This window comes from Apodemus sylvaticus, chromosome 12 (genome assembly GCF_947179515.1).
Source record: "Apodemus sylvaticus chromosome 12, mApoSyl1.1, whole genome shotgun sequence".
In the NCBI taxonomy this organism is placed as follows: domain Eukaryota; kingdom Metazoa; phylum Chordata; class Mammalia; order Rodentia; family Muridae; genus Apodemus; species Apodemus sylvaticus.
In genome coordinates this window covers 15,928,858-15,942,958 of record NC_067483.1, presented here as the reverse complement: position 1 = coordinate 15,942,958, position 14,101 = coordinate 15,928,858, and positions in this window count along the sequence as shown.

The following is a 14,101-nucleotide window of genomic DNA, read 5'->3' as shown; positions in this document are numbered from 1 at the left end:
GCCAGAGGCCAACAGTACCTGTATGACAGACATTTATATAGAAAGGATAATGTTACAGCATGAAAAATTAAAATGGGAAGAACAGATTCTATGTATATTGCTAGTTAGACAGCAATAGATGTTTCTAAGCAACATGAAAATTTAATGACCTTCAAGAGTCATAACGTAATCTCAGCAAAGAAGTGAGTAGGCAGAGAAGGGACGCTGTAGTGTACTGTGAAGTTGAGCTGGAGACACAGCTGTAATCGGACTGCATAAGAACCTGACTTTGGTCCCTAGAACCTACTTGAAAAGGCTGGACATTGGGCCAAAGAGTTGGCTTGGTAAGTAAAGGTGCTTGCAGCCAAGCTGACAACATGAGTTAAACTCCCAGAACTGCCCAGATCTGAGTTGTCCTCTGAATTATATATATATATATATATATATATATATATATATATATATATATATATATATATATAAATTATTCTATAAATTTCTATATATATGTAGAAAGAGAGAGAGAGACAGAGACAGAGAGAGACAGAGGACAGAGAGAGACAGAGAGAGACAGAGAGAGCATGGGGGTCCAGTAAGCCAGCCAGTCTCAGGTATTCTCTTGCTGTGCACACACTAGTAGAATCATCCAAACTCCATGGATTTCAGTGACACATTAGTACTGACTCAGTTTAAAGGTAACACAAGCAACAGTGGAGCTGCACTGGTTGAAATGCCAGCACGTGAGATGGGTTGAAACACTCTGATCATTTTTCATCTGTTTTCTTTGACCATGTACATGTGGCAGTTGAGGAGTTTATCTGACCTTTAACCTTATATCAGAGGCTTCTATGTTTGATCTTTGGTCCTGGCTAAGAGCTATAGTCTGAGTGAAGATATTCTGGGGCTTAAAACAGGAATAGTGTGGAAGGCAAGTGTATTGTTTGCTTGTTTTTAAGAAATGGAACTGTCATGAGAAAGGCCAGGGAAGAAACTGTGCCTAAGAGTGTAAGAATAAAGAAAGTGCCCCATGCAGCAAAGAAAGTGATAGTTCAGACCTCTGCCTAGACCACCAACGTCCTAGCGAATTCAAGGAATTTGAAAGAAATTAAAGCTAAAAGTGACACACGGAATTCAGACACTTTTGAGATATCTCTATTTTTAAAATCTTCATGAATCCCTAGAGAAGAAAAAATGGATAGTCTTTGGTCAAAAATACATCACAAGTTTGAGGAAACCTTAGCTATGGCTATCTGGAAGGAAAAGGTGTGTTATCTGCGAAATTCTCAGCATCTAAAGACCTACATGTGGAGTTTTTCTTTTTAACTTAAATGTCTAGACCGCTAGATGATTCTAGATGAAGCCATATGAGGCAAGGATAAAAAAGAGATAAGATAAAATGTATGTGCTTCAACAATTACGTTCCCCAGTCTATTGACAGCTCCTCTTCTTAATTACAGTTTTGTTGTCAGCTATTCACTTTGCATAAAATTCCTTTTGAAATAATTCAAACTCCAATTTGCTTTAGAAATAGAAACACATTTAAAGGATGATTTTTGTTGTTGTTGTTTTTGTGTTTTTAAGGGTGGTAAACAGTTTGGAGACAATCAGACTTGGGTTATGTCATCAGGATTTGCTGCTGGCGCAAGAGGTTCTTTGGTTAATCATTTCAAGATCTCCTATTTCTAGTTCTCAGACCCAGGCATTTAAATAATCAAAGGCATGCTAAAGGAATAGAAAACAGGAGCAACAATTAAATGGAAAACATTGGATTTTCTTAGCCAGTTGGTAAAAGTAAGCCCAGAAGTCCTTTGATAGGTTTAGCTTATTTCAGGACAGGTAGGGGCTGGAATGATAGAGAACAGGTCATGCTCAATGGAGACCTAGCTTCCTACTTATTAGTAGTATGTATGCTATTGGAAGAGAAAAGTCATCAACAGTCTTACTCAGCCGTAAACTGTAACAGTAACCAATGATATGGCCACTGGTGCTCAGAAGCATGAAGGTCATAGTGGAAACTAATAGCTTTCTGAATGAATCTACTTTTCTACAATAGGGAACTCATATGTGTCTGTGTAAACTTGGTCAAGGACTACTAATCCTTATATACATAGGCTAGTGAAGCTCTAACCTCTCTGACTTACTTACTTTCTGTTTCTGTGATTAAAACAAAACAAAAGAAACAAAAAACATGACCAAAGCAATTTATAAAGAAATTGATCAGTTCTGTTTATAGATTTAGAGTGTTAGAATCTTAGACTATCATGGTTGGGATAATGGCAGCAGGCAAGCAGAAATGGCTTCGCCCTTGAACAGAAGCTGAGAGCTTACATCTTGTTTCAGAGCAACACACACACACACACACACACACACACACACACACACACACACACAGAGTAAGACTGGAACAGACAGAGAGAAAAACAGAGAGACAGACACAGAGGGAAGAGAAAAGAGAATTAGAAATAGTTGAAGTCTTTTGAATCTTCAACACCTCCAACAAGGTCATACGTCCCAATTCTTTCCAGTTCTACCAACCAGGTGCTACCAAACATATGAACCTATGATTTGAAGCAGCATACTATCTCAGAGAAACTTCCTTTCCCCGTCCCCACTGGTGATAGATTTTAATACAGTGATCCATAACTGATCAAAGCTCAGACAATAACTGAAATATGACATCTATATGATACCTACTCTCTCCAAAGCCCAGAGAACAATGCAGAAAAAGGAACAGAAAGACTTTAAGAGCCAGAACATGGGAGAGGCTGCTACAAAACAATGTCTTCTGGACATGACAAGTCAGTGCATTCATGAACTCATCTGCCCTGACTGCCTTCACAAACAAGATCAAGATGGTCAACTTTTCAACATCATGGAAGAAGGGTTCACAAAGCCTTGCCTCTAAGTGAGGAGGTATTTACATTGATGACTACTAGGGAAAGAGATTTGGTTTCCTGGTCATGTGGCCTCTGGAAGGGTGCCCGTGCTACAGTACATGCCACTAAACCATGCACATGTGGGCATCATGCTTCTTCCTGGGTTGAAAGAAAAGTAGTAAAATAAAAGGAAACATAAAGTGGCTGTTGTGGGGAGCTATGCAGGAAGACTAAGAAATGACAAATGAGGCTTAAGTATGATCAAAATATACTCTATACATGTGTGACTTAAAGAATGAATAATTTGTTTTTTAAAGAGTTGTTCAATTCTGGGTACTGGAACCTGAATTATAAGACTATTTTATCTCTAGGAAAAATAAAGTTGCTGGAACGCATGATGATATACACTCAATTCACCAAGACACTTCCTTAACCAGCTATGTTTGAATCATTTATAGTTTCAGATACTCTTTCTGAACTCTTCTGCTCTCGCAATTAGTGCAGATATTGATTATTGAATCAAACTATTCAATTAACCTCGAAACTACCTAGATTTCCCCTTTTTTGGTAAAATCAAAGAGAAAAATACATTTTATTTTTGCACTTTTGTGTTCCTTGAAAAACTCTACACTCATAAATAAAGAACACTTTTCAAGAGGTATAATTTTCAATTTTCTCAACAACAATTTTTTTTCTGAGTTCTTTCCATAAATTGTTTATTGTTCAACATGGCTATGACTTTTTAGTGTAGTCACTTAGTCTTGATACCTTCACTTTGGATTAAGTTCTTCTACCCAGTACTGAATGTGAGAGATTCACATTCAGTAGAGAGATTCCTATGGGGTTCTCCATAGGACATAAATAGCGAGTGAAGGTTGGAGAGATCCTTATGTTTTAAATGTATCTAACAAAATACAAAACACCCCATAGCAATGGCATACTTCTCTGTTTTTACATATATAAGGCTATACCTTTCTTTTTCATATATATACATTAATATATTAATACATAATATGATATATGATATGTGGTATGTGATATGTGATATGTGATATGTGATATGTGATATGTGATATGTGATATATGATATATGATATATAACATATAATATATAATATATAATATATATCTTGCTCCTGCTTTAGTTATTAAAAAAAGCTTAGGCAATGGTCTTTGGATACATAGGACATTTAGGGACATTCCCAGGAAGGAGGTGTTTAAGATCACGTCCATGTTTCATAATTCTGAGTGAGGGTAGAGATGGTCATGAGTTGCACCAAGGTAAGACATTTGGAACAGCTAGGACATAGGTTGAGCAATAGTATGTGTCTGTACATTTTTTCATATCCTCATAACCTCTTTGGTGTTAGGTTCGGTGAATCTAGAGAGGAAAGTATCTTTATTTTCTTCTCATGTTAATCCTATTCTATTCTGCCCAAATTCCCCAAATAGGCAATCAAACCCTCCATTCAGAGGAGATTGTATAGGATTCAAGGGTTGCTTTTCTGGGCTCATTTGCCATGTTCCATAAATTTTATAGCTGTAGAGATATTTCCTGTGCTTTATTATGGAGATGTCTGGGTTCTGATTTATAATACCCACCATCATGAAGTGTATTGAGAACAATCTTTTTATAAAGGTTTCCCATATGAAATAACCTAAACCAGAGGGGAGAGTTGTGCATAAAACATCAGCTTTCTAATCACCACTCATTTTCACAAAGTCACAGAAAAGTTCTTTGAGCCACACTCGACTTAGGGAAATGGTACCCTGATGAGCAACTGTAAAGGTAAGAGGCTCACCTCGGCAGTGATTTCTGATATGTGTTGGGGCAGGCTGCTAAGAGCATCTAGCACCAAGCTATCCCATTAACAGAGATGACCCTGCTTATGGGCAGATAAAGAAATGGGCTTCCCTGCAGCTTCCCAAACCCAGACACAGCAAAGCTCCCTGACATTCAGCAAAACAATCGCCCCACAGAGGATTCCATTTTGAATAGGATTCCATTTTGCGTTGTATGATAAACACCACAGTCCCTCTTGCAAGTGCACAGATGCTTTGCAAGAGTGATAAAAATAGAATCACAAACTTTCATAAACATTCATAAGCATGTAAGTACCAAAGGAGCAGTAGCTTTAGAAGGCAAATGCCAAACTGTATTTTAAGTCTTTTGCTGATTATCACCTGCAATGGTGTGCAGGAAACAGTGTTGCTGAAGAAGTCACTAGATTCCATCTTCACTTAGAAGCTATCTTTAACCCTTCCCTACCTCCAATGTATCCAGATTCTGAGCTTGCAGGGAGAATAAATTGAAGCATTTACATTGGGAGCTTTTTATTTATTTTGGAATAGAAATAATAAAGACAGAAACAGTAATTGTATATGTGCTTCCAAGCATTTTTTATTCAGTGACCCTGGTTCAGGCCTACAAGGGAATGCAGAATAAATGGATTTTCTTTTTTAAATGAGTAGATCCTTGATACTTGAAGATGCCTATTTTGGTCCTTTATAGTGCTCTATGTCAGGTTTTCCATTTGAAGACCTAAAACCATTTCTCATCTGAACAACATGTTATAGGGCCCTTCCCAATGGCTATTTCCATAACCACGACTTAAGGAGATAGTGATGAGTGGAACAGCTCATAGCCAGCACACCTTGGCCAGAATCAGAGCAGGGTAGCTCATTTTTGGAAAAGTGAAATAAGCAGGTATCTTATGACAATCCCCTCCGCAGCTGAGTGGGCTTTATGTGCCCTTCAGTTTCCATGTGGTTGCAGTTCATTTTCATCCTTGGCAGGTGGCTGTGTTCCATTTCACCTCATTAAGGGTAGCCCATGTCTCTGTGATTCTACATCTTTATCTAGCATATTATCATTATGGCTTCACAAAAATTGCAACTACGATTATCATACGATAATGTGCACAAACATGACACCAATTAAAGTTAAATGTAATATGTGACAAGTTCAGACAAGAGCCTACAGCAGGGCATCTCTGTACTAAGCTAACCACGATTTCACTGATTTATTGAAGAACTATGCATTTCCAGGAACTGGTGGTACAGTTCAATGGTAGTGCTTACTTAGAATTCATGAGACTCTGGGTTCCATCCCACCTTGCGGCTGTGGGAGAGATGACAGTGATAAAGCACTTGGGATTCTGGGTTTGCTCCCCAGTATTAAACTCAAAAAAACAAATAATTTACTGTATGGCACTTGTGAGGCAGAGGCAGGTGGACTGTGAATTTCAGCTAGCCTAGGCTAGCAAATAACATACTGAGACTGATTCGAAAAGAAAAGAAAAGAAAAGAAAAGAAAAGAAAAGAAAAGAAAAGAAAAGAAAAGAAAAGAAAAGAAAAAAGAAGTAGGGCTGAAACCCAAGGTAGCGTGAAAGCAGTATGAACAAGGTCCTGGGTTCCATCGCTAACATGGGAAAAAAAATGAGGTGTTCAGCATTTAGGCAGATAGCTCCCTCAGAAAATACAAAGTTGTACTTCTATAACTTTCTAATAGATCATCTAATAATTAGTTTGGAGAAAACTGATTCAATGTTTTTCACCCATTTTCCAGTCATGGTTGGTAGACTGAGGTAGTCTCAGAAGTCTCCTAGTCAATTTGGGATTCCATGTGCTTATTTGGGAGAGACCTGTTTGTTTTTTCATCACATTTATTTATTTATTTATTTATTTATTTATTCCTAAGTTGATTGAAAGTGGAATTATGAACATTTTCTGATAAAGTTGAAGATTTATATGGAAAATATTTCTGATAAAATTGAAGAAATATATAGAAAAACATGTTAAAATTGAAGATTATTGTGAAAATTATACAGATAAAATGGTAGGAATAACATAATTCTACGTTGATTAAAAGTGGAATTATAAAAATTTTCAGGTAAAACTGAAGATTTACATGGAAAATATTTTTGATAAAATTCAAGAAATATATAGACAAACATGTTAAAATTGACTATTTAATGGAAAATGATACAGATAAAATGGTAGATATAAAAAACTTTTCTAATTTAATCGCAGGTGGAATTAAAAACATTTTGTGATAAAATCAGAGATTCACATGGAAAGCATTTGTGATAAAATCGAAGAAATATATAGAAAACATGTTAAAATTGAAGATTATCATGAAAAATAATGCAGATAAAATAGTAGATATAAAAATATTACTAAATTAATTGAAAGAGGGATTACAAACATTTTATGATAAAATTGAAGATTTACACAAAAAATATTTCTGTTAGTCTATGTCATTTTATTGGGGAATTGAGTCCATTGATGTTAAAAGATATTAAGGAATAGTGATTGTTGCTTCCTGTTATTTTTGATGTTACTTTTATTAATTTCCCTCCTTGTGTTGGTGTTTTCCATCTAATATCCTTTGTAGGGCTGGATTTGTGGAGAGATATTGTATAAATTTGGTTTTATCATGGAATATCTTGGTTTCTTCATCTATGGTGATTGAGAGTTTTGCTGGGTGTAGTAGTCTTGGTTGGCATTTGTGTTCTCTTAGGGTCTGCATGAGATCTTCCCAGGACCTTCTAGCTTTCATCGTCTGTGGTGAGAAGTCTGGTGTAGTTCTGATAGGTCTACCTTTATAAGTCACTTGCCCTTTTTCCCTTACAGCTTTTAATATTGTTTCTTTGTTTAGTGTATTTGATGTTTTGATTATAATGTGCTGGGAGGACTTCCCGGATACCCCTCACACTGGAAAAACAGAGTTTTCTTTAAAATCATATCTCATGATGCTGATAGAGGGCTTCAAGAAGGACTTAACTCCATAAAAGAAATACAGGAGAACATTGGTCAACAGGTAAAAGCCCTTATAGAGGAAACACAAAAATCCCTTAAAGAATTACAGAAAACATAATCAACTGAAGGAACTGAACAAAATCATCCAGGATCTAAAAGTAGAAGTAGAAGCAATAAAGAAATCATAAAGTGAGACATCTCTGGAGATAGAAAACCTTGGAAAGAATTCAGGATTCATAGATGCAAACATAAACAACAGGATACAAGAGACAGAAGAAAGAATCTCAGGTGCTGAATATACCATAGAAAACATTGACTCAAGAGTCAAAGAAAATGCAAATGCATAAAGCTTGTAATCCCAAAACATCTAGGAAATCCTGGACACAAGGAGAAGACCAAATCTAAGGATTATAGATCTAGAAGAGAGTGAAGATTTCCAACTTAAAACGCCAGTAAATATCTTCAACAAAATTGTAGAAGAAAAATTCCCTAACCTAAAGAAAGAGATGCCCATGAACAAACAAAAAACCTACAGAACTCCAAACAGACTGGACCAGACCAGAGATACCTGGTCTTAATGAAGACATGTTAACAACCATTTTTTTTCCAAAGAATTATCTAATTATCTTTACAAATATATAATGTGTCTAGTTTAGCTACCAAAATATTTAGGATTTGAAAATTGGATACCTCCACTCTCAAATTGAAAATTTTGTATCTTTAATATGCAAGCATCAAATTGCTCTCAGTGTTGTTTTGACCATTGGGAACATTTGTCAATGATCATGGGCAGTCTTGATTGTTCCAAGTGTTACTGTATTATTAGCAAATAGAGAGGGATACTGTTACATGTTCTCTAGTGCCGAAGACATTCTACCAGAAAATTAATGGTCTGAGACATGAGCAGCCATGGTCTTTGAGAACAATTGCTAGAAGTAGGCAGGACATTTGAGTAGGTCAATGATGCTGGGCCTTGGGTTTGAGTTGGAAGCCTGCCTACATCACTCTCTTGTGCCTTTGTTTCAGCATGTGTAGTATGAGAGTATCATAGACAGAGGAGACTACTGAGGTAATGTACAGAAGACTTTCAACTCATCATTTGGACCAGAAGTAATGGACTAATTAAATGATGATTGTTATTGTTGTATTTTCTTTCTTGCTTGAGGTCATATATTTTAGTTTGACATGAGCTAATATTTAGAAGTACCAAAGAAGTACATAGCACCCCCATGTTACATTTGTGTGTATTTAAAGAAACAACCCTGTGCAATTTGTTTGCCTAATGTCAGCCAGCTCCAGAAATGACAGGATGTCCTCTGTATCTCGTTTCCTGAAATAGTCCACCAAGATGAGATTCTGAAGTGCGAAATGGATTAATTTTCAAATGACTACTCAAGATTTTCATTTCCAAAAATGAGTATGACTCATATTTTTAGACTAAAATATGTTTCCAGTCTCCTATAGTTGACCGTATAGGCTAAGGTATAGGTAATGCAACTGAAACACTTCAAATCTGAAATGTCAATAGAGATGCACTTGGTCACTGATGTAAATTGTTTCACACAGAATAATGTTACTTATTCTTTAATTATGCATATTCTTGAGAACTCTTGCTAATTTTTAGAAATTATATCCAAAGATGTTCATTCTTATTCAGTTATCCCCAAAGTCTACATGACTCAGACCGTTAATGGTAGTACTTGCTTTCAATGATGTAATGACGATGATTTTGCAAATTTGTACGCCAAGGAAAGCCTCTGCTGTGTCATCTCAAGGATTTTGCAAAGGAGAAAGCTCAGAAATGATGTTGTATATATTACATTATAATCTGACGGGTTAAGGCAATGGGCCAAGTATTTATGATCTTTAAAAATCACAAGCTGAAATTTCATTTTCATCAGAGTAAAGGTTTTGGGTGGTAATTATATGACAAAGGGGAGATTCTTCTTGAATTTTGCTTGTGCCTCCAAATGTTGTAAGCAGGGCTGCAGTTTTATACTTGAACCTGACATTTGGCCATGTATCAGAAAAATTTGAGTGGCCATTGGATGTAGCCCTTGTCAAGGAAAAAGGTACTCACTTTATTAATTACCCCATAATTTGGTGATATGAGAAGATCATGCAGAAATTTAGTAATAATTGGCTTGATTAGTACTCAGTACTTAAAACATAGGTGCTTAACAACTGTAAAACAATCAAAAGGTAGTATCCTTTTTATTAGAGAGAGGTACTGCACATTTCAGGTAGCTTATGTGAATACAAGCATATTCAGTATCTGAGCTAAAATTAAAAATATGTGTAAAAGTATTTAACTTGAAGATTTCCTACTCCTTTGTGTACTCCATGTCTACTATACAACAGTGGCAATAATTATTACAATTGGGAATGTCTTGCTTCTTTAAAAAGAATAACCAGACCTTTAGGGAATTTAGGTTTAAGTAGAGTGAATACATCTAACTTGAACATGCCACTGATTTAATTTTACTTGCAGTATAGAAAATCATCAAAACTGAAAGTATGCACATAAAAGAAACCATCAGGGGAATGAAAGGGCAGCCTACAGAGTGGGAAGAAAGATTTGAAAACCATATATCAGGCCAGGGGTTGGTTAGTGTCTGATAAGATGAAGAACTCAAACAACCTGATGTGAAAACATGGGACTGAAATAACAAACAAGCAGAGGGTTTGAATAGACCTCTTTCTAAAGAGGAAATAAAAATATCCAACAAGTACCTGCAAGGGTATTCGGCATCTCAAATCATCAGAGAAATGACTACTAAAATCATTACATCCCTTCAGATTTGCTACCAAAGATTTCTGAAAGTTACAAAGTAACAAGTGTTCCTGAGGGTATGAATAGTGGGAATCCTTGTATATTACTGGCAGAAATGCAGAGTAAAACAGCCATCATACAAAACAACTTGCAACTTAACTAAAGGAGCCAGATGGGGTCACCATATGTCCCTGACTCTTAGAGCTGAGGTTGTCACCTTGCAATGGCTCTTTCACATTCATGTTTATTGAAGCACTGGTCACAGCATTCAATTGACAAAAGCAGCCCAGGTATAGCTACAGGTGAGTGGGTCAACTGGCACATATATACAAAAGTGTATTACTCATCTATATATGTGTGGACCCAAAGAACATTCAGCAGAGTACATACACTAGGTAGAGAAAGAATAATATTGTGTGACCTCACTTATATAATTATAAAAATGGGGAAGGAGAGAGATGTGGAAAGAAAAAGAAAAGCATCATTCTCTAGGGTGAAGGCTGGGGGAAGATGCTGAGATGGAGAGCGAAGGATAGGAATGTGGTAGCTAAAAGAGTCCAGCGTTAGGGACAGTTGCATAGAGCATCACAGTGTAGCGCACCTTTGGCCAGTGAGTGGATGCTGGTGGCTCCTCATAGCAAGATGGGCAACTGTGTGAGAGGATGGGGATGCTTGCTCTGTTTCTCTAAAGTGATATAGAGAGCCTTATTGAGGTGCCATGCCACCTGGCAGGAACTTGACATAGACCACTGTGAAGTTCCTCATCCAGCCTTTGAGTGGGAACTCCTGTGTCAGCCATAATCCCCTCCACCTAGGGTGGAGTGCTCAGACAAAGGTGAAGCTTATTCTTCAAGGACCTGCAGTTTCCTGAAAAACACTAGCCACCTGTGGAGCAACTGAACTGGTTCTGTTGAGAAGCTTCCAGACTTTTCCCTCTCTCTCTCTCTCTCTCTGTCTCTCTCTATCTATATCTATGTCTATATCTATATCTATATCAATATCTAGATAGATAGATTGATTGATTGATTGATTGATTGATAGATATTGAGAGTTCTCCATTAAACTTGGAGACCTTGAATAGGAGGTGTTATCTTGGTCTTTTTTTTTTGCTGCCTTCCCATACATACCCAGCTTCCCTTCCAGGTAACACATTCGATGTAACTGTGGGCAGTTACAAAGTAAGGATGCTACTCTTTTATGTGTGTTATAATATCCTGCTGTATACCTTAAATATAATTAGCTCAAGTTTCTTAAAAAGTTAAGGGCTAGGGGCATAGCCCAGTAGTACAGTACTTGAATAGTATCCCGACACTATACAAAAGATAAACTTTGTTAAAATTAAAAAAAAATCATATATTTATTAAGATTATACTACAAGTAAAATTCTAGTTAGGAGCTATAACAGAAGCTAGAAACTAAAACTACAATCTCTTTTATAAGAGACAACTATATTCACTAGAATATGTTCTAATCTCAGATTGCTAAACTATCCTAAAAATTCCAAACCAAACCAAACCAAACCAAACCAAACCAAAAAGCCCCCCCAAATTCATTTCAGGAATTCCAAGTATGTTTTACTACATGATAGATACACATGAAGATCAGGTACGTTTCTGAAGTCCAGTCTCACTTTCAACCATGTGGAACCACGGATCAAAGTTAGATCAACAGGCTTGGCAGCAAGCTCCCTTACCCGCTGAGCCTTCTTGCCACCCCAGGTGTATATTTTTGGCATTGGTACAGTTGCAGGGGACTGATGCATATGTTTCTAGAAGAAGGGAATGGTAGTAAAGAAGCTTTATTTGTTTTAAAAAGCAGTCAAGATTTGTGGCTCTTTACTCTTTTACTGAGCATTGATGTATACCTCCAAACCAAATGCTCTCTGATTTACGATCTCTTAAATGCTAAGACATCCTTTGAAGCGAGTTGGGCCATTTTATTTTGTGTTGTACTTGAGTAATGCTTTAAGTAGAGTGTTCCCAGGGTTCTAAAATTGTCAGTCCATGTGTAATTAGGAATGTTCTCAACTAGACCATCTCTTTTAGCAAGAGATGGTGGATTATTCTGGAAAACTACTCAGCAAGCCATGAATAGCAATTAAATGTGAAAAGACTAAATTTCTCTTTAAAATGGGTTGTTGCCATAACTTAATGTGGCAATGTGACTTTCTATTTTTAATTGCTATAGAAAGTGCATTTCATGAAATAGATTTTTTTTCTGCTGAGAGCCAGATAGTTCTATATTTTGAACCAATTTACATTTTGTACGTCTAGCAAGTGTTCTGCCTTTGTGGTACCTTTTGATTCATGGTGGATAAAAACACTAAAGGTCAGTACAGATACTGTCATCCTTCTTAAACAAAGAGACAAGATGAATATCTAAGAGAAATTGAGTATTTCTTTCCACAAGACTGCATGACCTTATCTTACTTTATTATGCTTTCTTTATAACAGTGCCTTTTATTCCCAGAACAATTATACTTAACACTGACACTTAAAGATAGTCCATTTTCAATTCAAACAGAAACAACTTCCGATCTATAGTCTATGCCAATATTAGGATTGTGGGAGTATGCTCTCTGATGAATACACTGTTTGCACTTGCCTCTCTTGAACACTAAGGATTCCTCACCATCTGTGGTCCCAACCTCTGTCTATTAAGCCTCTAATAGTTACAAATGCTCAGTTGCTTAAACAGCCTTGGTCATACAAAATACATTTTCTTTTGTCTTTAAATTGCAGATGTAAATAGAGAGGAGCATATATCTTTGACATAACGTACAGCGTTAGTCATTGTGTGCAATTTACTTCGAAGGAGAAAATTAATAAGTATCAAGAATGGAAAATTTTCTCCTTGCACTTTGCATTGACAATGAAAGAAAAGCCTAATATTTTACAAATTATTATTGAACACAATCCCTCATCATATGCTGGCTTTAAGACATGAAAAATCTTGTCCCCAACCACAACAGACTACAAAGGGTGGGGGGACAGAGTAATGTCTCAGTTCCCACTCTCCCCATCCCAACCACTACCAAGTGTCACTATGAAGTAAAAGACGGGCAAATGAAAGTAGTCCATGCCACTCTCTTATGTCCCCAGTTGCTCTTATTTTTGTTGCTCTGCAGCCCTGATTGCAGCCCTGCAGGTTAGAATGGACAGTTAGCTGTAATTATTCCAGTCACACCACCTCACAATGAAATCTTTATCCCGTGTTTACAGCCGCCTTTGGCAGAGGCTGTCTTGCTGTCTCTAAACTAAGAAGAACCACCCTTTGGCTCCTCTCAGCATCAGCTGCCTCAGTTTCAGGCTGGGATCCCAATAATCAGACTTCTTTTTCTTCCAAAGTGGACTTCTTCTTTTTTTAAGGGTGAAAAGACCTATTCTCATCACCCCCCATATATCCTGGCTGATTTATGTCCTAGCCACAGCAGCTCTTCCTTCCGTGTCTCTGTACATTTTCCCTCCTTCCCTAGACTGCTACTAGACAAACCACATTTAAAGTTCAAGATTGTACAAATACGGAAATATAATGCTTAAGTAAATGGTTCTCACTACTGTGTGTGTGGGGGGAGGGTAGAAACTGTAAGAATTGGTAGGTGGGTAGAGAGAAATCGGGGTTTTGTTTTTTCATTTCTAAACTCCCAATTTTCTAGCTCAAAGGCCTTTCTATAGCTGTGTCACCAGAAGACATCAGGGTTTCTCAGTGGCTC